The sequence below is a fragment of the Globicephala melas genome, chromosome 13 (assembly GCF_963455315.2).
Source record: "Globicephala melas chromosome 13, mGloMel1.2, whole genome shotgun sequence".
In the NCBI taxonomy this organism is placed as follows: Eukaryota; Metazoa; Chordata; class Mammalia; order Artiodactyla; family Delphinidae; genus Globicephala; species Globicephala melas.
In genome coordinates, this window is record NC_083326.1 from 16,963,351 (window position 1) to 16,985,852 (window position 22,502).

Below are 22,502 nucleotides of genomic sequence, written 5' to 3' on the forward strand. Positions count from 1 at the left end.
CAGTTTTATTGAGTCAGTATCATTTAGGACCTGCAGTAAAATTCACCTTTTCTAGGACTGCGGTTCTGTGAATTCTAACACATGCGTGTCGTCATGTAACCACCACCATAATCAAGACAGCATTTCCATCTTTGCAAAAGTCCCCCCTTGCTCCTTTGTAGAAAACTGCCCACCCCCCCACCAGCCCCTGCCACCTGCAGATCTGTCCTGTGTCCCTAGAGCTTTGCCTTTTCCACCGTGGATGGAACCATACAGTGTGCAGCTATTTGAGTCTGGGCTCTTAGCACAGTGTTCGTTTTTGCACGTATCAGTAGTTTGTTCCTTTTTATTGCTGCGTAGTATTCTTTTGCCTGGATATAGTTTGTTTATCCATTCACCAGTTGAGTGACATTCGGGTTATTTTCAGTTTGGGGTAATTGTGAATAAAGCTGCTATGAATCTTCACATCCAGGATTTTGTGTGGATATAGTTTTCATTTCTCTTGAGTAAATAGCTAGGAGTGGGATCGTTGGACTCTCTGGTAAGTGTGTGTTTGCAATATGGCAATGTATGAGAGTCAGTTACCCACCCTCCCTCCTCGCCAGCACTTGGTATTGTCCACAACCTGGCTCTAAACACAGTTTCAAATATTTACTAATGATGAGCGGACTTTGTATTGTTTTGTTTCCTAAAAGCAAGGCTTCTGAGGACTTTAGATCTATCCGCAGAAGTTAATAATGAGGTAAATTATTCTGGGTAATTGCACTCTTAAATTATGGCTTTTTCCCTCTTATTATGTAATTAAAACTTTTGCAACCAACATCCTTGATACCCATGCAGTAAGTAGTCTAGCAATTACTCCTGTGTTCAAGGGGTATTTTTTTTTTTTTTTTTTTGCGGTACACGGGGCTCTCACTGTTGTGGCCTCTCCCGTTGCGGAGCACAGGCTCCTGACGCGCAGGCTCAGCGGCCATGGCTCACGGGCCTAGCCGTTCCGTGGCACGTGGGATCTTCCCAGACCAGGGCACAAACCCGTGTCCCCTGCATCGGCAGGCAGACTCTCAACCACTGCGCCACCAGGGAAGCCCCCAAGGGGTATTTTTAAACATTCAAAATGAGGTTATACTTTCATTAAAAGGAAGCTTTCAACTTCCTTAATGCTGTTTTGAAAAGAATGTGAAGATTCCTGTGCTCTGGGGAAAACTGAAACCATAATAAGAACATTGGTAACCTTGGACTGTTCTCATTTCTCTTGTAGGAAATGGCTTTTTTTTTTTAAAGCTAGCTGTCTATATGATACATGTGGATTATCTGCTTCCAGAATTCTGCACAACCAATTTAGAATACATACTGAGTTGTCCCCAATTTGCCTCTAATTCCCCTCATTGCCCAACTGATTTTTTCCTAGTCAATCCAGGCATGCTACAAACAAATTTTAAATAATCAGCATTAGTGCAAAGGGAACATAATTAGAGAATCAACACTTGGTAATCAAAATAATTATGTAAACCAATATTAAGACAGAGACTCACAGCTTGAAGCAGTCACCATCTTTGGAGCATGGATTGGGCAGTTCTTGGTTACCCAGGGAGATTGAGAGTAATGTGCCGTTGTGTCGGCCACAGGATGACAGGGAAGCACGTGGAGAGCCACCTGGGCGGGACTCTCCCTTCCCCCTTGGCCACAATTCACAAGCCAAGCGAGCATTATTTGTAAAATCAGCACTTTACAAATAAAACATGGAGCCTTCTGTGACGATTTTAACTAATTGTCACTGGTAGAACTGTCGAGTGTTTGAATTACTAGGTAGGCAAGGGGCTCCTGGTTTAGTCTCGCAAGAACGGCCTCCAGATGGGCCCGTTCTCTTCAGGCCTGAAGGGCTGACCCGCGAATTGTCAGTCAGGTTCTGCCTGTGAACTACTGAAGCCCCACAGAAGCTGAAAGAGAGAAGATGGAAGTTTCACAAGTGGCTAGAGTGCTCACCATATCCTTCAGAATTCCAGCAAAATTGTTTCCTCAGTGATTGATCCCAAATAAGAGAGGGAGATGTGAGGAGAGGTTGGCACTAACGTTGATTAAGCAACTACTATGTGCTAATTTGTGCTAGAGTCTGTTTCATGAATTTTCAAATTTACTTCTATCAACCACTCACGAGGGAAGTGTTATCTCCCATAACTACATATAGCTGGAGAAATTGAGTCTCAGCGGGGTTAGTTAACTTGCTCATGTTGCTAATTAAGTGACAAAACTCAGTCCCACCAAATCCGACTCTAGAACTTGTTCGTTTCCCACCACCCCACAACTGCCTCCCCGAAGACCTGACAGCATCCCTTCAAAAACCTGCCTTCACTTGGTGTCCCAGGAATATGCAGGATGCCCAGTTAACTTTTCAGATAAACAAATACATTTTCAGTATTTGGATGTCCCAAATATTGCATGAAGCATGAAGATTCTAAAAATTATTCCGTGTTTATCCAAAATGCAAATGTAACTAGGCATCCTCCATTTCTATTTGCTAAATATAGCAACCCTGGCTCTCAATGATGCTTTCAGGCCATAATGGAGATGCCAGTAGTCTGCAGGTCACTCTTCACTGTAAAAACATTTTTTCCCGTTGTGTATTTTGGGTGGTGGAGTGAGAAGGATGGGCTGTAAGGGAGAGCTCCATCACATGTGTGAAAATAATAAGCGTTTCCCTCTTTAAGGATCACAGAACTATGATTGGGCTGGAAAACGCCGGGTTGGATTTCCATGATCCCCACGTGCCTAGTTTAGAGCTTTGCAAAGTTTGTTTTTGTGGAGTCCTAGCCCATGAGCGATTTGTGGAAAAATAACTTCGGGAAATGCTGCATACGGGACCCCCTGGGAGAGTCCTGGGGCACATTAGATCATTGAAGGTCCTGAGAAATCCTATAGGAAAGACTGCTATTAACTTTCTGAAGCTGAGAGCTTCTCAGTCTCTCCGAAGACAACAGTTGGAGCCCCTGCCTGTGGGATGACTGGAAACCCAATCCTTCCTCAGGTCCCCTCTGAGAGTGTTTCTGAGAATCTGCAAGGAATATGTATACGTATACCTTTTTATTTTGAGGGTCTCAGAATGGAGGTGAGCCACTAGTACTCTGTTGCTAACACCGAGCTTACACAGTCTATAAATCCTTAGAGGTGTCAGCTCTCTGGGCTGGGCTGTCTCCACCTACACGTCACCTCTTTCCACCTTGTCACTTGCTTGCTCAGGCAGCTGGGCTCTGCTATATTGATTTGTCCTGTGTGTAGACACTAGCCTGCTCCTTTATTCCCCTTTTCCAGCACAGAAAAGACAGTCAGCCTTGGAAACCAAACAACTCCCAGAGCCAGTAGTTCGGTCGCCTCACAGTGTTCCCCATCAGTGGAGTGCTGGTAGATAGTTCACAACTGGATGGAGGGGGCTGATTTCTCATCTTTGCACTTCCCATGGTGTACATCCCACCATGGCCAATTTCAAGCTGCCAACTGTGATGTCATTGAATGGAAGTTGGGAAGAGATGTATGGTAGCACACCCTATATAACCTGATACATTATTTCCACCAACTGACACATTAGACTTCGAGAATACAGATAATAGAAAAAGTAGTAAAATAATTATGAAGTGATGAGCTCGAGTATTTATTAACTTTGTTTCTAATATAATTTATTTAGTTACACATTTACATAATTTAATTTTTAATGAAGGCCATGTTTATCAATTAGCTTACAAAATTCCTGAGAAGCTTACAATCATCTACTGCAAGTCCACACAGCCGGCTCCGGCACACACACTACTGCCTCTTCAAGGTGACGTCCTCCTTAGCCTTCAGCCTGGCTCCATTTTGCATGGCCTGTAATTCCCACCACCCACCCCTTCCACTTCTCCCACCTCCACCCCAAGCAAAGGAATGCTCTTGAAACCATCTTTGCCCTACCCAGAACCCAGGCTCAACTGCTGCCCCCAGAAACAATCTGCAGAGTAGTGATGACAGATTTTTATATTACCTAGAGGTCCTTTTATCTTGAGCTACCCTATTTCAGAACAGGATATTTGCTCTACTTTCCACAAACAATCAGTGTATTTTTCCCAAAGCAAAAGAATCGTCTGCCTCCAAAGATGACTTCTAGCCTCTAGCAGGGAGTCAGCATAATGGAGAACCATTGAAGCTTTGGAATTTGGGGGTCACTTTTCCCCCCAGGATATCAAGGACTTCAGGATCCAGTCTTAGATGGGGCCCCAGGTCTCTCACTTAGGGATCCCTGTCCTCAGAAACTATGGAAAAAGGCTTTTCCCATATAGGAGGCCCATGGGGATGTTGTAAGTTGAATTGGGTTCCCCCCAAATATGTTGAAGTCCTAACACCTGGCACCTATAAATGTGACCTTATTTGAGGAGTGGGAGGTTCCTGTCCCCGTCTTTTTTTTTTTTTTTTTTTTTGCGGTACGCGGGCCTCTCACCATTGTGCCCTCTCCCGTTGCGGAGCACAGGCTCTGGACGCGCAGGCCCAGCGGCCATGGCTCACGGGCCCAGCCGCTCTGCTGCATGTGGGATCTTCCCGGACCGGGGCACGAACCCGCATCCCCCGCATCGGCAGGCGGACTCTCAACCACTGCGACACCAGGGAAGCCCCCTGCCTCCTGTCTTACCACTGTGGACTGCATTGCTCCAAAGAATGTAGAAGCCCCCCCAGGACTAAACAGATCCCTCTACATAATTAACCCCTGGGTGGTTCTGGCCTGATCTTAACTTATCCTTGATTTGTAACCCATGCAAATGGGAATTCACCTCTACTCCAAAGGTTTGTCATTAGCTGTGGACAGCCCTCTTCCTCCCCGCCCCCGCATTGCCTCCCAAATAAATCACTTCCCAGAAGGGGCCTCAGAGTTCTGGAAGTCTCAGGATTTAAAATAGTTGACCTTGGAAAATCTTAATTCAGTTGATTTTTTTTTCATAGCAGATGTTATATAAATATTTTATTATTAAAGATATTCTCAATTTGCATAAATGTTTATACCATGTTAAAGGAGATGAGAAGAGAAATGATATAATTACTGCAAACTAATTTTACTAATTATTCAGAGTGTGACATAATCAGTGGTTTCAAAAGAGCAGAGAGAGAGAATTTCCTGGCAGTCCAGTGATTAAGACTCCACGCTTTCCTTCAATGCCTGGTGGGGGAACTAAGATCCCACAGCAGTGTGGCCGAAAGCACAAGAAGAGTGGAGAGAGGCCCTGAGTGCCGAGTGCTGAGGATTCGGGGTGCATGGGGGACCGAGCACTGGGTGTGTGAGGTGGACGAACAGCCAGGGTCCTTCACTGGCGAACTCAGGAGCCAGTGGTGTGGCTAAGCCTTTCCTGGTACCAGCTCCCAGGCCTGAAGTGGCCCCCTGCCCCCAGTCTGGGTGGCCAGGCCCAGCACCCCTGGAGTTCTAGGAGGACATGGAACTCCTGAGCCGGCCTAATAAGCTCAGAGGATGTCGTTGACCAGAAGCCACCGGTTCTTTCCATATATTGCATTTGATTATTATGTCTCAAGTCCTTTTTATTCTATTTATCCTATTATAGACTTTTTTTTAAATAGTGCCATTGATTTGTTTGGAAATGAGTCGTTTAGCCTGTAGAATGTTGTACATCCTGGGCTTATCTGATTCCTTCCTCGGGCTGTCATTTAACTAGTTCCTCCTACTGTTTCTCCTGTAAAATAATATTTACAACTAGCGTCACGATTAGATTCAGGTTTAATTATTTTAGGCAATGCCTGGGTGGTGGCATGTCCCACTTATTGCGTCTTGTCATGAGATATGTTGTGTCTGACAGTCACGTTCTTCTGATGCCTGTGTTCTAGATGGAGAAGCAGATTCAGCTGGTCTGATGATCGCTCCGTTAGAAAGACTCTTATTTTTTTTTAATGGGAATGTTTTATTGTCTTTTCATTCTAGTCAGCAACAAATATTCTAAAGGAGGTAAATACCTCAGAGAAAGAGGAATCTGTATAAGGCAACTCTAAGTAGTCTGTGGTCATTTTTTTCTTTTGTATTTATTATTTTTTTATTGAAGTATAGTTGACGTACAATATCATATAAGTTACACGTGTACAATATAGTGATTCACAATTCTTAAAGCTTATGCTCCATTTATAGTTATTATAAAATATTGGCTATATTCCTCGTGTTGTACAACATATCCTTGTAGCTTATTTTATACCTAATAGTTTGTACCTCTTACTTCCCCACCCATGTATTGCCTCTTCCCCCTTTCCTCTTCCCACTGGTAACCACTCGTTTGTTCTCTGTATCTGTGAGTCTGCTTCTTTTTTGTTATATTTGTTGTATCTTTTAGATTCCACATATAAGTGATATCATACAGTATTTGTCTTTCTCTGACTCACTTCACTTAGCATAATGCCCTCCAAGTCCATCCATGTTGCTGCAAATAGCAAAATTTCATTCTTTTTTATGGCTGAGTAGTATTCCACTATATATATATCTCTCTCCACATCTTCTTTATCCATACATCTGTCCATGGACACTTAAGTTGCTTCCATATCTTGGCAATTGTAAATAATGCTGCTATGAACATTGAGGTGCATGTATCTTTTCGAATTAGTGGTTTTGTTTTTTAGAAAGCCTTTATCTTTACGACGTTCTTTCCTAGAAGTGTCATCTCCTGCCCTCAAAGGCTCACCTGCTGGTTGCAGCATCCACCAGTGAGTGCCGCTTAGTTCTATTATTTCAAAGTGGCAAAATGGCGATTATCAAATTCTATTATCCCCTCTAAAGTTATCGGCTAGAAGTCTTTTGTTAAAACAAAAAGCCTCTCCTCATCAACTCTTGGGCAAGAATCCATTTTAGTGCTATTCTTAAGTGTGTGATATTGCTTGATGAATGTTTACGAAGGTACCTCTAAAGAAAAGCATGATTTAAGCATACACAGCAGCAGAGTTGGGGGAGAACCTGGCCTCTGTGACTGTGTGCTTGATGCCTTTCTCTTCTTCCTTGGACTTTCCAAGGTTTAGTCCTTGGTTAGTGCTTTAAATTGCATTTCCTGCTACATCACTTTGGACCTTGCTATAGCAGTCGTACTATCTGATCTTTGTCTTTAAACTCTATGCCTTGATAGTTTCTCTCCTCTGCCTAAAAGTATACTGTCGTTTTCCCTATTCTGGAAAAAAAAAAATCCTTCTCTTGTGCTCTAGTGCTGAATTCATCAGCCTGGCATGAGGCTTCCTTCTGACCTGAGCCTCCCCGTCTCTCCAGCTTGGCTTCCTTTCGTCTCTTCTTACCCCTTATGTCTTGGCCCAAACGAATCGTATTATCCCCCCAAAATGACCTGTGCATTCTTTCCATCACTCTTTTATGCATACCTTCTTCTGCCAGTAACATTCTTCCCAATGTTTGTCAACCCTACCTGTGCTCAAAGACTTGGTTCAAATGCCATGTGTTCATGAAACCATTCCTGGTGATGCTGCTAGAAGAAAATGATCCTGACCCTGATCGCCCCAGGAAGTGTGTACCTCTTCAGGCTATAATCTACTAAACTTTTGAAAAGGATCAACTAAGTGAAAAAGGGATTCAAAGAGACAGTAACAGACATACACAAAATGTAATGAGATAGAAAATACAGATTAAGGAATAAAGAGGATGTAAGCACACCAACTATTCTGGTGAACAGAGTTGCTGGGCTGTGGATGCATTTCTCAGCTTCCCAATAGCTTGAGAAAATGAGGGAAATGCTTAAATTCTGTGATTTTCATTACTGAAAGAAATCCCCTTCAGTTCTGTGGTGTTCTGGGAAAATTTTCTTGGCCCCAGTTTCTGAAACAGACTTTCCAGTTGGCTTTATATAGGTGGTGTAGTGAAGAACATTTTATAGCAACTGCAGAAGCAAATTTCATATGACCATTTCCTATAGCAACATCAGATAAAAGCTAAGGCAATTAAGGATAATCTTCTGATGGGCTAATCTAATATACTTCAAATATCGAGGCTTCTGGTGTTCTAATCTGATCGAAGGATAAAACTCAGAATACTTAAAGGAATAAATGGAATGTACAAGCTGTATAGACAATCAGCTCTAGCTCTGTTTATCACATTACCAATCCAGTGATATGAGCTGAGTGAATGCTAGTTTAAATTGAACCTATTGGTGAGAATCTAGAGTGCTTGTCTCCTGTATTGCTGCATGAGGGTAGATGCATATAATTTGGAAACCAAGTAAGTAGATGGTAGGGTTGATTACCCTCTAAGGGAGTTGAGAAGTTCATCTCTGTTTTCACTCAGATGGAAGGTCATTCTGCCTGTAATTAGCTATCCAGAAAGCCAGCAGTCCCCTAAAAAGGCAGTTTTTATTGGCTCCTGAAATTGAACACAAGGATCTCTAGAAAAAAAACATTTTAGGGCCTGGAAATTTTTCCGAATTAAAAAAAAATTCCCACAATAATTTAAGACCTCGGTGATGTTCTTGTAGAACAACTGGTCCTCTGCAGTTTGGCTTCTGTCTGCCTCAATGGGACTGGCCCCATGCAAGCTTTCTTTAAAGAATTATTACGTACCATCCAATTATTCAACATTGGATTTTGGAGAATATCTGACAAAGATGATGATTTGCTTGCTTTAATTTATAAAAAAAATTTATTCTGAAAGATTTCAAAATACACAAAAGTAGAGATAATGTAACAAACCCCAGCTTCAACAATTATATATATATATTTTTTAATTTGCTTGTTTTTAATTATAACAGTACTAAGCACACATAATAAAAAAAATCAAAGAATGCCAAAAGACATTAAATTCAAAGTCCCTTCTACCTTCTACCCCAAGATAACCACTTTTACAGTTTCTTGAGTACCCTTTCAGAAATGTTCTGTGTATATATGTGTGTACACTTGTCCTTTTTTAAAAGTGTGATCATAGTGGGGTTTATTTTAGAGTTTTTATTTTTTCCTCTTTTTTGGCCATGCCCTCGAGGCTTGTGGGATCTTAGTTCCTGACCAAGGATTGAACCCTGGCCCTTGACTGTGAAAGCACAGAGTCCTAATCACTGGACCACTAGGAAATTCCCATGATCATAGTCCCTCATAGTGTTTTTTTTTCTTTTATGCATAAGAAAGGTGTTTTTCACCTTTCTTATGCATAAAAAGGTGTTTTTCACCTTTTTAAACTAATAATACACCTTGGAGAGAAAGCCATATCTTCATGTATAAATGCACTTCATTCTTTTATTAATAACACTCTTATGTACTCCTAACTATGTACCTGCAATTGCTCATCTTTCTTTACATATTCTTTACTGTTCATTCTCACAACAGCTCTACAAGGTAGGAACTATCATCCCATTTTATAGATGGGGAAACTGGGTGGGGAGGTAAAGTAACTCACCTGAAGTTACACAGCTGGTGAGCGTCAGAATCTTGTTCTTAGCCGCCACACTAGCCTGCCTCTGTGTAACACAATGTTGTACATCTGTGTGGTATTCCATTGTGTGGACCTACTCTGCTTTACTCCTGTGGGTGGATGTTTAGGTTGCTTCCAATTGTTCTTGCCATCATAAACAATACTGCTGTGACTTCCATTTAAACACAGATATTTGAACTTGTATTTATTGCCTCTCCCCACTGAAACCCACCAATGTGACAATAAAAGTGTACACACACATACACACACACACACGGACAAAGATAACAGGGAAAACAGATGAAAGCGCCAACATTTGGAAGCTGAAAAGCATATGACTGGATGCAGATGGCAGTTGACTGAGAGCAGATCAGAAAAAGTTGAAACCTTCACTGGTAGAGGGTGAAACCAAGAAGCAGGTCTGTTGGTGTTTGAGAATCCCAGAAATGCTCAGGCACCGGGAGCCTCTGAAAGAAAGGGTGCAGGTGGGGCTGGGTTTAAAATGTTTGAGATGATAACACTTTAAAATGTTAATAAAGCAGAATAAACAGCCCTCCAAATCTATGGGTTCTGTATCCACGGAGTCAGTCAACCTCAGATGGAAACTATTCAGGGGAAAATATTCCAGAAAGTTCCCAAAAGCAAAACTTGAATTTGCTGGGAATTCCCTGGCAGTCCAGTGGTTAGGACTCCGTGCTCTCACTGCCGAGGGCCTGGATTTGATCCCTGGGCGGGGAACTAAGATCTCATAAGTTGCTTTGCGTGGCTAAAAAAAAAAAAAAAAGTCACCACAGAATTTGCTATGCACCAGCAACTATTTACATAGCATTTACATTGTATTAGGTATCGTAAGTAATCTAGAGATGATTTAAACTATACAGGAAAATATGTGTTGGTTACATGCAAATACTATGCCATTTTATATGAAGGACTTGAGAATCCAAGGATTTTGGTATCTCTGGGGGTCCTGGAACCAGTCCCCCAGGGATTCTGAGGGATGACTGTATTGTCATGTCTTTAAGGAAGGATTTCTAAAAGAAGACACAAAAGGCACTAATCATTTAAAAAAAAAAAAAAGCTTGTAAATTCAACTACACAAAGAATTTCTCTTCATCAAAAGACATAGGGGTTTCCCTGGTGGCACAGTAGTTAAGAATCCGCCTGCCAGTGCAGGAGACACAGGTTTGAGCCCTGGTCCAGGAAGATCCCACATGCCGCAGAGCAACTAGCCCGTGCACCACAACTACTGAGCCTGCACTCTAGAGCCCACGTGCCACAGCTACTGAAGCCCGCGTGCCTAGAGCCCGTGCTCTGCAACAAGAGAAGCCACCGCAATGAGAAGCCTGTGCACCGCAACGAAGAGTAGCCCCCATTCGCCCCAACTAGAGAAAGCCCGTGCACAGCAGCAAAGACCTAACGCAGTCAAGAATAAATAAATAATTTTTTAAAAAAATTAAAAAAAAAAAGACATCGTAAAGAACACAAATGAAAACCAGAGTGGGAAAAAATATTTGAAATATGTGTAACTTACAAAGGACTAGTATTCAGAATATGTAAAGGATTCCTGGCAATAAGAAAACAAACATTTAAAAAATAAACGTAAGACTTAGGTATTTCCCAAAAGAGAAAATCCAAATAGTTGATAAACGTGTGAAAAGCTACCCAATGTCATTTTTCATCAAGAAAATGCAGAGTAAAGCTACAATGAGAGATCATTACATACCCAACAGATTGGCAAATTTTGAGCATTTCTAACAATAACAATGGTTGATGAGGAAACAAAGACACAGGCACTTTTTACACTGCTGGTGGGAATGAGAGTCAGGAACCGCCACCAAGGAGAACAGTCTGGTGTTATGACAAAGCTCAAGGTACGCATCCCCCACGACCCAGAATTCACTACCAGCTGTACATCCTAGAGAAACCTTTGCAGACATGCAACGGGACACGCGAACAGAGAGGGTCGGAGCGTCATTCCTCAAAATAGCCCCAAAGTGGAAACAACCCAAATGTCCATTAACAATAGAATAGATAAGTTCTGGCATAGTCCTTCAGTGGGATACTGTGTGACAGTGAGAATGAATATAAAATTCATACAATAATATGGATGTACTATATAAAGAATAGATAATAGGGACCTACTGTGTAGTACAGGGAACTCTACTCAGTATTCTATAATGGGCTATATAGGAAAAGAATCTAAAAAAGAGTTGATATACATATATGTATAACTGATTCACTTTGCTGTACCTCTGAAACTAACACAACATTGTAAATCAACTATTCACCAAAGAAACTTTTTAAAAATAATAATAATATGGGGCTTCCCTGGTGGCGCAGTGGTTGGGAGTCCGCCTGCCGATGCAGGGGACGTGGGTTCATGCCCCGGTCCGAGAGGATCCCGCGTGCTGCGGAGCGGCTGGGCCCGTGGGCCGTGGCCGCTGGGCCTGCGCGTCCGGAGCCTGTGCTCCGCGGCGGGAGAGGCCGCGGCGGTGAGAGACCCACGTACCGCAAAAATAATAATATGGATGAACTGCATAAAAATGTTGAAAAAAAGCAAGACACCCAAAAATGCAATATGATGCCACTTATAAATCTTTTGAAACATCTGGTAAGAGCTGAAAAATATTCTGATTACTTTATTTTATCTAGTTGAGCAAAACAGAGTCTAGAAGTCCCTCAGGGAAATACATGGAGCCCAAGCTCCAAGCTGTGTCCCATGGACATTTCCCAGCATTTCTGTGAATCCCCGATCTCAAGAGGTCTCCTGGCCCTCTGCGTCCAGGCTGGTTCATGCTAATCTGGCCGCCTGCCAGAGCTCTTCTCATGTCTCTGCTGCACCACCCTAGGCAAGAGCCCAGCGGGCTTTTATTGCCCATCCCTCTCCCCAATGGTGCATGTGTGTGGCGCGCACCGGCACAGCGGACCTGCTGACATGTCGTTGGGTGGGCAGGAGGGTGGACGGGGCCCTGGGCTTAGACTTGGGGTCCTGGCACCATCACCTAAAGGCTTTGTGATCCTGAGCAAGTCACTTAACCCTTTTGCACTTGCACTGTCACCCCCAAAACAAGCATATTAACAGAACCCACTTCATACTGGCTCTCGTGAGAAATAAATGAGGTGAACCACATAGGGTGCCTGGCACAGCCTATGTGCCCAATAAATATTCAGTATTATCAGCCCCTGCAGAAGTACAAATAACGTAAAGGAATGTTATCCGGGCCGCCAATGCTGGGGATTTCTCGCGGCACGGACTTCTCTGCAGCCTCTGTTATCTTTCTTGTCATGTCCGTGGCCACTCCCACTCCCAGCCAAGTCTTTCCCGAGGCTGTGCTTTTCCAGTTCTGGACTTGCTTCACCCCTAGCCTCCGTCTCAGTTCTGTTATTTCTGAGAGCAGTGCAGTCCCCTCCTCAGCCCCTGGCCTGCCTCGGCACAGCCCAAGGTACCCATGTGCCCCTCTAAGCGCAAGGCCATCCTCTCCGGGTGACGACCAACAGGTGAGGCTGAGACGCTTCAGTCTCCCTGGCTCTCCGCCCCCCACTGCCCATCCCTCTACGTGGACTGAGCAGGAGGGAATTTATTTTCCCACGGAAATGAACGATGCCACTGCCCTTCTAATGGAGAGTCACCTCAGGTCTTAAATAACAAAATTTCCATTCTCGCTTATAAGTGAGCCGGTCCAGGTCCCTGTTGGATTTGCTTCCGCTGTCCTCTCAGCTAAACAGTTCCCGGCGGGGTGGTGAGACTTTGCTCCTTCTGCTACTGTATTTGCAGCTCTCGTCCCTCCGTCGCTGGGTGGCGGCAGTCTGTGGAGTCCAAGACTGGTCAGGCCTGAACCTGAACCTGAAGGTACACCTCCTCTTTCTCAGGAGGGCAATTAAACTGGGGGAGCGACAGAGGGTTCTTGTACAGGAGCCTGGGAGCTCTGGTCTGGCCCACTTGGTACTGAGATTAAAGTGGCCAAACCACAAGGCATGTCTCTGCATGTTGCTTTTTGGATTTTTTCCCCTGTAAGCTAGAAAAGAAAAGGACCTCAAGCCTTGGAGATAAGAAAATTCATTTTGTAAAATGCAGGCCTCTGGGAGCAGGTAATCATAACGTAGGAAGGCTGACCCGTCAGGGCGTTTGCTTTAGAAGCAACCATGCCCCGTCTCCAAGCAGGTGTGAATTGGTTCCACATTCAGGAGCAAAACATGTCCTATTACTACATTTTTTTCTAAATCAAATTAAACGTGACCCTGAGCCTCCACTTGACAAGGGTAGTGAGAAATTCACTACCAGCCAGGTTATGGGGTGCCTCTCTGCCTACCTGGGGGACTGTGAGTCTGTCCAGAAAATGTGGGGAGAGGCCTTTGGTTTCTCGTCCATCCTTGACGGTGCTCTGGGTCCTCACAGGCTTACTGTCCCAGCTCCTGTGGCCCTCAAACGTGGGCTGCCGCGTTCTTACTGAGCGGAGCTTGCACACAGATGTCTTTAGTCTCGTGGTTTAGGGACTGGCCTTCTGGTTATCCCACTGGAATATCCCACTGGGTGCTGTCTAGGAAGGGGGTGGGGGGAGAAGTGCACCCCACTTGGGCTTGGAAAATCTAACCCCTCTCTCGGGGGTCACGCTGGTGGTTCCTCACTTCCTCAGCCCCCTCAACCCCTTGGTCAGCTGAGTAATGGTCTCCTAAGATGTCCATATTCTAATTCCAACCTGGGAGCTCCTCCATGGGTGTCCATTTCTGGCTCCCATAGCCAGGGGGTGGGATGAGCCCTTTTACTCCCCAGGGCGACTCCTTAGAGATGTCTGGAGCTGACCCTTGTTCTAGTCCTCAGCACTGAGTTCAGAAACATCCCTGGACCAGGCTGTGCTAGCCTGAATCTGAGGATGCTGAGTGCACTGTGTACTGTAGCCTGTATAACTCTGAGACGGATCAGGTAAGATAGTTTCCGGCATATACGCAAATTAGGCTACATCATGCCTGCTTTAACCATATATAAATGGTTAGGTTTCCAGAGGTGTTGTGTGACCCTCATTCTCTCAGACCAAATGTGCACACCTTTCCCTGATGAGGACTTAATAATCTAAATCTGGGCTGTGGCCATTTACATCTAAATGATTTAAAATTAAATCAAATTTAAAATTCATTTGCTCGGTGGCACTAGCCACATTTCAAGTGCTCAACAACCATATGTGGCTGGTGGCTACCATATTCGACAACACAGGTTCGGAACATTTCCATCATCTCAAAGTTCTGCAGGACAGCTCTGATCTAGATGCTTGTACCTCCGTCTTTGATAGTATTTCTGATTTTCCACAGGTCCCCTAGCTGATCTGACCTCCTTCTTGATCCTTTAGAGATGAAATCCTGTTGATGTCATACAAACCATCTCTGAATCTGCTCTTGTCAGAAGTTTGTGAGCCTGTGATAACATTTGTCATAACGACGTAGACCATCATGCTTCATTTCTTAAGTGCTGGCATTTCTGACATTTTTGCTGATGTTATATTTTATGCATAACATTTCCTTTCTCAGTCACAGTGATGAATGAAAAATTGTCAAAATTTGGAGAAAAATGTACAAAAACTAAAGAGAGCCATTAGAGAGATGCATTAGCTCGAGGTGTGGGTACTGGCGACTTCTGCTGGCCATTAGGCAGACATGGATATGAATTTGGTTATTAATGAGGGTATCATTTATGATAAAGGAGTTGTGACAGCAAGCGTTACAAGTAATCATAATATGCCAGTGTTGACTAGACGCACCGTGATCGCTACAGCCAACATAACTGATTTCAATGTCTTCATAGCTGGATATTCAAATAAATTGGTAGTTAATGAAGCCATGCCCATTGAAGATTTCAGTCTAGAGTGAAAAATCCATAGTCCTACTAGAAGGGGATCACAGTGAGGATTTCTTTCCCTTTTCTACCTATGCTGGAGGACTCCTATCAAAGCATCTCAGACTATAGAAATTGCCTTCTCCAAGTGATTTTCAGGGGGGCAAAACCTGTTCTCCTAAAACACTACTTTTAACTATTCAATTAAATCCTCCTTGAAATGTATTTTTGTTAGTCAAATAGTGGCATCATTACTGCCCAGGCAATTCCCCGAGGATCCCCATTAAGGATATTTCTGGGAGTCTTTTTCCTGAAGAGGTAACTCTTTAAAAGTTATGCTCAGACACCTAGAATTTCCCTGAAAGATTACAGGAGAATACTCCTGGCAGGGGTTTGACATCACAGCCCATGCTAGCCGGGCTAATAGTTAGTACCCATCATCTTATGCAGGAAGTGCTAGCATACTGTATGAATTTAAATTGAAATTCAGAAATACGGCTGGTGTAGTAATAAAAATATTTTGGCAGAAGCAATGTGGAGCCCTTGACAATTACAGCTGAGAAAATATAGTGAGATGGCTGGAACATCAATTACAAAATAACCTTCCAACTTGACAGTTTTGGAATTTCATATTTTCCAGGGTTCCAAATGGGAAGACAGACTGCTCTAGTAGTCAGACTTATCTTTCAGTATATTCAGTATATTGAGAAGCCAAAGTTAAGGCAAAAACGTAGTACATACTGGACAGAGAGAAGCGGGCAGACATGGGTGGTGCTGGTTGACTGCCGTAGTAAAGGCAAATTCTTTGGGCCAAAGTTTCCAATCTTTTATGACATATGAGATAGTAGGAGGTTAAAGACATTGGATCAATCGTTTATTCATGCCTTCATTAAATTATTTATATATTCAATTGATTATCTGTGGAAGAATGGGATTTTCTCTCCCCCTTACAGCCTGCCTTCCTTCTGCTCCTATCCCAGTGAGGAGAAGGTTTTGGAAAGACAGCTGAGCTAGGCAGACATGTTAAATATGATAATATATATTTAGTGGTCAATCTTAACAAGAAGGGTTTGTCTTCTTCACGTCTTGCTCTGAGAAACCCAGAAAGTCTTAGGACTTATGCTGAGCAGGGCAGCAGGGTGGGATGGAGCTCTGCCTTCCTGGACAGAGCAGGATGAATGGCCCCCATGACCCTGTGGGCTGCTGCTGGGATGATGCCGGGATCCTGGGGAAGGGGCGGCAAAGGAAGGAGAAAAGGGAGCAGAGAGAGCCGGGACCCTCTCAGGAGCCCAGTGAGGAAGGCTTCCTATGAAGGGACACAGATGGAAAAGGAAAGAAATGTCTGGCCCCATCTTTTGGGCCAGACGGTTCTGTAACCAACACTTGGAAAATTACCGGGAATCATGAAAGAGGAAAGCTAGTGTTCGTGACAAGTATGAATTTATTCAGGACCTCTTCAAACATAGAAAAGGAGTAAGAATAATATAATGAAGGTCTATGTAGCTATCAAACAAGTTCAATAACCAACTACATGTGGCCAATCTTGTTTGTTTTACACTTCAACCCACTTTCCCCCATCCTCAATGCATTATTTTAAAGTAAATTCCAGACAAATATTTCATCTGAAAAATACACCAGTTTGCATCTCTAAAGATAAGACTATTTTTTAAAATTAATGTATTTATTTTTGGCTGCAATGGGTCTTCGTTGCTGCACGCGGGCTTTCTCTAGTTGCATTGAGCGGGGGCTACTCTTCATTGCGGTGTGCATGCTTCTCATGGCGGTGGCTTCTCTTGTTGCAGAGCATGGACTCTAGGCACGCGGGCTTCAGTAGTTGTGGCGCATGGGCTTAGTCGCTCCATGGCATGTGGGATCTTCCTGGACCAAGGCTCGAACCCGTGTCCCCTGCATTGGCAGGCGGATTCCTAACCACTGTACCACCAGGGAAGTCCAAGATAAGACTGTTTTAAACATACCATAATATTATCCCATATAAAAATAATAATTCCTTAATATCATCAAATGTCTCCAGTTCTCTTATGAGCTTTTAACAGTTTGTACAATCCAAGACCCAAACAAGACTCATACATTGCATTGGGTTAGTATGTCTTTTATGGAGATTTTAGTCTCTCTCTTCCTCTTCCCTCTCAAAAAAAAAAAAGAGGGAAAATCGTCTTGCCATCTATTTATTTAAATACACTGCGTCATTTGTCCTATAGATTCTCCTACATTCTGAATTTTTCTGACTATATCCTCGGTGTCATTTAACATGTTTCTCTGTTCTCTGTATTTTTTGTAAAGATACAAAATACCTTTATAAAATTTTTGAAATATTGGCTGGAATTCTTCTTTAAAGAGTAACTTGCCCTTAGCAAATATTTGGTTACCTTAAGGTATCACTTATACAGAAAAGATAAGATACACACTTGATTCTCTCCCCTTATTTACCAGTTTTCAGAAAAATGAGTGGTGCCCTAGCAATCTTCTAAAGCGACCGATAGAAGCTTTTTATGAACTCATGGATTTTAACATAATGTATGTGTTTCATTTTATTAGTTATTATTCTTTTTGATGCTCAAGTTTTCCTATCTTTGGCCAGTGGGAACCACTTCAAACTAGTTTCTGTGCCCTTCAGGCAAAACTCGGTAGTCTTTGATAGCTTCCTTGATTTCTTGTATAAGAAGATCTTCCAGCGTGGCTTATGCATCCCCTGACTCTGAACTGGAATCCACCATTCCCCAAGGAACTTGCTTCTTTTAATTGGGAAATAGTATTTAGAGACCCACATTTAGCACTAGGAATACTCATAGTTACTGGGTTGGTCATTGTTTTTAGACCTTTTTAATGGAATGTCTAGGAAACATTTTTTTTAAATTTATTTTTGGCTGCATTAGGTCTTTGTTGCTGCACGTGGTCTTTCTTTAGCTGCGTCGAGTGGGAGCTACTATTTGTTGCGGTGCGGGGGCTTCTCATTGTGGTGGCTTCTCTTGTTGTGGAGCATGGGCTCTAGGGCGCGTGGGCTTCAGTATTTGTGGCATGCGGGCTTCAGCAGTTGTGGCTCGTGGGCTCCAGAACGCAGGCTCAGTAGATGTGGTGCATGGGCTTAGTTGCTCTGTGGCATGTGGGATCTTCCCGGATCAGGGCTTGAACCCGTGTCCCCTGCATTGGCAGGCAGATTCTTAACCACTGCGCCACCAGGGGAGCCCCTAGGAAACAACTTTTAAAAAGGTACTGTACATTCTGAGTTCATACTGGTATTTGCCATTCAGAATTAGGATTACAGAATTTTTGCTTTGATTTTTCACATTCTTTTATACTGAAAATCTTGCTTCCTAATACCATTAACATAATTCCTTGTTTTAGCCTACAAATATGTTCAAAATATTAGTTCAAAATAACAATACCACATCATTACCGACAATATGGTTACTGAAAATAAAACTTCTTTGCGGGTTTTTTTTTCCGGTTTTTGTTTGTTGATATTTAAGAGATCATATATATGTATGTGTATATATATGCATACATATGTTTGTGTATATATATATATATATATCATAATATAATAATTAGTGTTTTAAAGTCATTTGCAATAATGACTTTCTGTGTGATTAAATTATCAGGTCAACGTACAGTTAGGTTCAGTTGTTTCCCTTTGCTTTTGAGTTTTTTTAAGCTTTTTCCCCATTTTGATTTAATTTTGCTTTTAAATTGTTAAATATATACACAGTTAAATGTCATAACCCTAAAACAAGGTATCTTTAGAAAAGTCTAGTTATCATTCCTGTTCCCACTCTTGCTTCCCTTTCTCTATAATAATATATTTTGGGGGGTTTTGATTTGCCTTCAATTTTTTTATATAAGAAAACATGTATCTGAATATATATGAGTGTATATTTTTTCATTCTTTGGCCTCTTAGAGAAAATATAACCTATTACATACATTTGCTGCACCTCAGCTGCACCGAAAAATACCTCCCAGTCCTTTTCAGTACATAGAGAACTGCTTCATTCTTTTATAGCTACACAGTATTCTAATATGTGATGTGCTTTAGTTTACTCAACTGTTTCCCTATTGATGGACATTCGGGCTATTTCCAGTCTTTTGCTTTTACAAATCGTGTTATAGTGAAAAGCCTTGTGCATATGCATTTCTTGTTTTTGAGAGCAGATCTTTGGAATAGATTCCTACAAGTAGGATTTGCTAAGTCAAAAGGTAAATGCATGTAGGTTTGCCAGCTATTGCCAAATCCTCATCTATAGGAACTGCATCCCTTAGCGTTTCCACCAGCAATGAGTATGTTCTCCCCTTTTGGATTTTTGCCAAAGGGAGTGGCAAAATAATCTATCAGTGAAGCTGAGTTTGTATTTCTTTTTCTGTGATCTGTATACTAAGCATTTAATTCCAAAGAAGCAGGACTCCTTTTGGACAGTAACACCTTTGAGGTTGTCAAAGTAGAAAAATTTGGCTACATTATATGGTATTGAATAAAGAAGTTTTTCCTATAGCTGGGCTTGAATTGCCAAGCTCTCATTCAGAGTAGCTCAGCCACGGGGAGTTTATACAAAAGGAATGGCCAAAATGCACGGAATAAGAAGCCTCAAAGGGCTCTTTTGAGCAGCATGTGCCGTTGGATATCTTTGGAGGCATTTATACCCATCAAGTAATCCATGGGCACTTTTTGAGAAGATTGAACCTGCTCTGGAGTTAGAAGTTCTTGGCACAATAAAGAAAACAATGGTTGATACTGAAGGATTAACCGGGTAAACAACATGGTGCTTTCAGTCAAAACTTTATGAAATTCTTACTCTTAAAACTCCATCTCATCCTGTGTATGCAAAAGAACCCCAGAAGGAATATTCACAGAATATTATCTATATTACCTGTTTGGATTTCAATACTGTATAAATGCTTGCAAGAATACAGATTTGCCTTTCCCTTTCTCTTTGGTTATTTTTGATCAATTTGGCACTCAGTGCTATACCGTGGATCTTTTAAGTGGGGGGCTGACTTTACAGAAAGGGTCAATATCACATGTTTACAAAGGAGCACTCGCTGAGGATTTGTTTCTCTTGCACTTAATTTTACCAAGTTGCCAGTTAGCATGCTACCAATTTACCGAGCATTCAACATTTAGTGATGATCTTCTATGGCGTAGAACTGTGCTAGAAGCTGGGCACATGAAGATGGCTAATGCCTGGTTCCTTCCCTAGAGGAATTTACCATGTGGTCTGACAGACTGACAGGTAAACACATAAGTTAGAAGAACCTCTGACATGGGACCGTTCAGAATGTATGGTAATTGTTTACATATATTTCTGCTGATAGAGTTTACTCTTTCTTAGACACAGCTTTATTGAGTTAAAATTCACATACCATATAATGCACCCATTTGAAGTGTACAGTTCAGGTGTTTTGTGTGTGTCTGCGCATTCACAGAGTTGTGCAATCATCACCACATTGATTTTGGAACGTTTTCATCATCACAAAATGAGGAGAAACTCCTCATTTTCCTCCAACCCACTCCCCAGCCCTAGGCAACCACTAATTTTATGTCTCTACAGGTTTGCCTTTTATGGATATTTCAGACAAGGAAATGAAAATGAAGTCACACAATATGTGGTCTTTTGTGACTGTCTTCTTTCACGTAGCATATGTTCAAGGTTCATCAGTGTTGTAGTATGTGTCAGTACTTCATTCTTTTCTGGGGGGGCAAATAATATTCCACTGATGGATATGCCATATTTTTTGTAGTTGTTTACTGTTCTTTTATTGAGGTGACATTTGTATACAATGAAATGTGCAAATCTTAAATGTGGCTATACCACATTTTGTTTATTAACTTAACAGCTGATGAACATTTAGGTTGTTTCCACTTTTTGGCTACATATAAAGTTGTTAAGAATGTTCACGTGCCAGTTTCTGAGTGGACACTTAGTGAAATTACTGGGTTTAACCTTTTGAGAAACAAGCTCACTTAGGGAAGGAGTGCATCTTCATATTCCCAGTAACAAGAGCAGTAGTAGAAATGTATAGTAAGTTCTCGACTCTGTGCTCAAAATTGGCATCCCATTGACTTTCCTGTGTTTTGGAATTGGGAGGGACCTTTGCTGTCAGAAGGCTTATGCTCTGGGTCAGGTGATCGCCCAGCCCATGGTTGTGATGTGACATTATACAGTTCACAGTTCTCCATCGTGTTTACGTGGTACCGTGAGAACCTTTGCCAAAATCCACATACCTGAGCTCTGTGACTGCCCTGATTTGCTAATCTACTAGTAATCCTATGAAACGGGAAACTGTGGTTAGTTTGACCATGCCTAGAGCTGAAAACTGACCACTTAATGATAGAATCTAATCTTTAGCCTGGAATGAACACTTCCTTGTCCATCCTTCCCAGATTCCACCTTTCCCCTTTTTCTTAAATGATGACATCGTACTTGTCATTGGGATTTGTCTTTTCTCTCTCATCCATCTGGTTCTTCAGACACCACCCTGCACTCACTTCCAGCACCCCCGAACGTGGCTCATCTGAGCTTGGTGGCCAGTCTGCTCTCACTGTCTCATGAACTCAAGATGTTAAAGCTGGAGGGCCCCTCCCTCTCTGGGTTTCACATCTCGAAGCTTATTTTTATTTTGCACTTCCCAGTAGAAAGATCATTTTCCATGATACAGAAACAAAAGCACTATTGAGTAGTTGAGTTGAAGTTCTGAGTAGTTCTGTATGCCTTCACCAGGTATTTACACTGTCCCTCAAGCGGGGGAGTGGTCTTCCTTGTTCCTTGGCTCTGATTGGTCAACAAAGCCCTCAGGATTGGCCACAGTATTTTTCGCCAGCCCTGATCGCTGGAGTCTTTAGAATTTCCTGACTTGGTTCTTAAAGGTCCAGGCTCCTCTTGGGTGGCTGGCCAGAGGGCAGTCACCCGAGGACTATTTGCCTGTGGGCGCTGTCTTAGAATAATTTCTGTGGTGGGGATGCCCCCTTGTTTCTCTTTTCACTGGGTCCTAGGGCTGCTCTGCTTCTTAGCTGCCACCAGCCCGTTTTCCCCAGGCTTCCTTCTCCCACTCGGGCACTGAAAGAAGGAGCCCAGCTGTACATCTTTCTTGCTCCCCTCCAACTCTAAATAGGCTTAGAAAATATTTTTGAAGCCATCCAATGCAATTTAGCGCCCGTAAGGGCAGGAAAACAGTCAGAGGAGGGGATTAAAAATAACAGAAAAATCATAAGAACGCTTTAACATCTATAATAGTCATCCTGGGAACCTATTGTGACGAGATTAAATCTGGATCTGCTCTTTCTTCGTCCC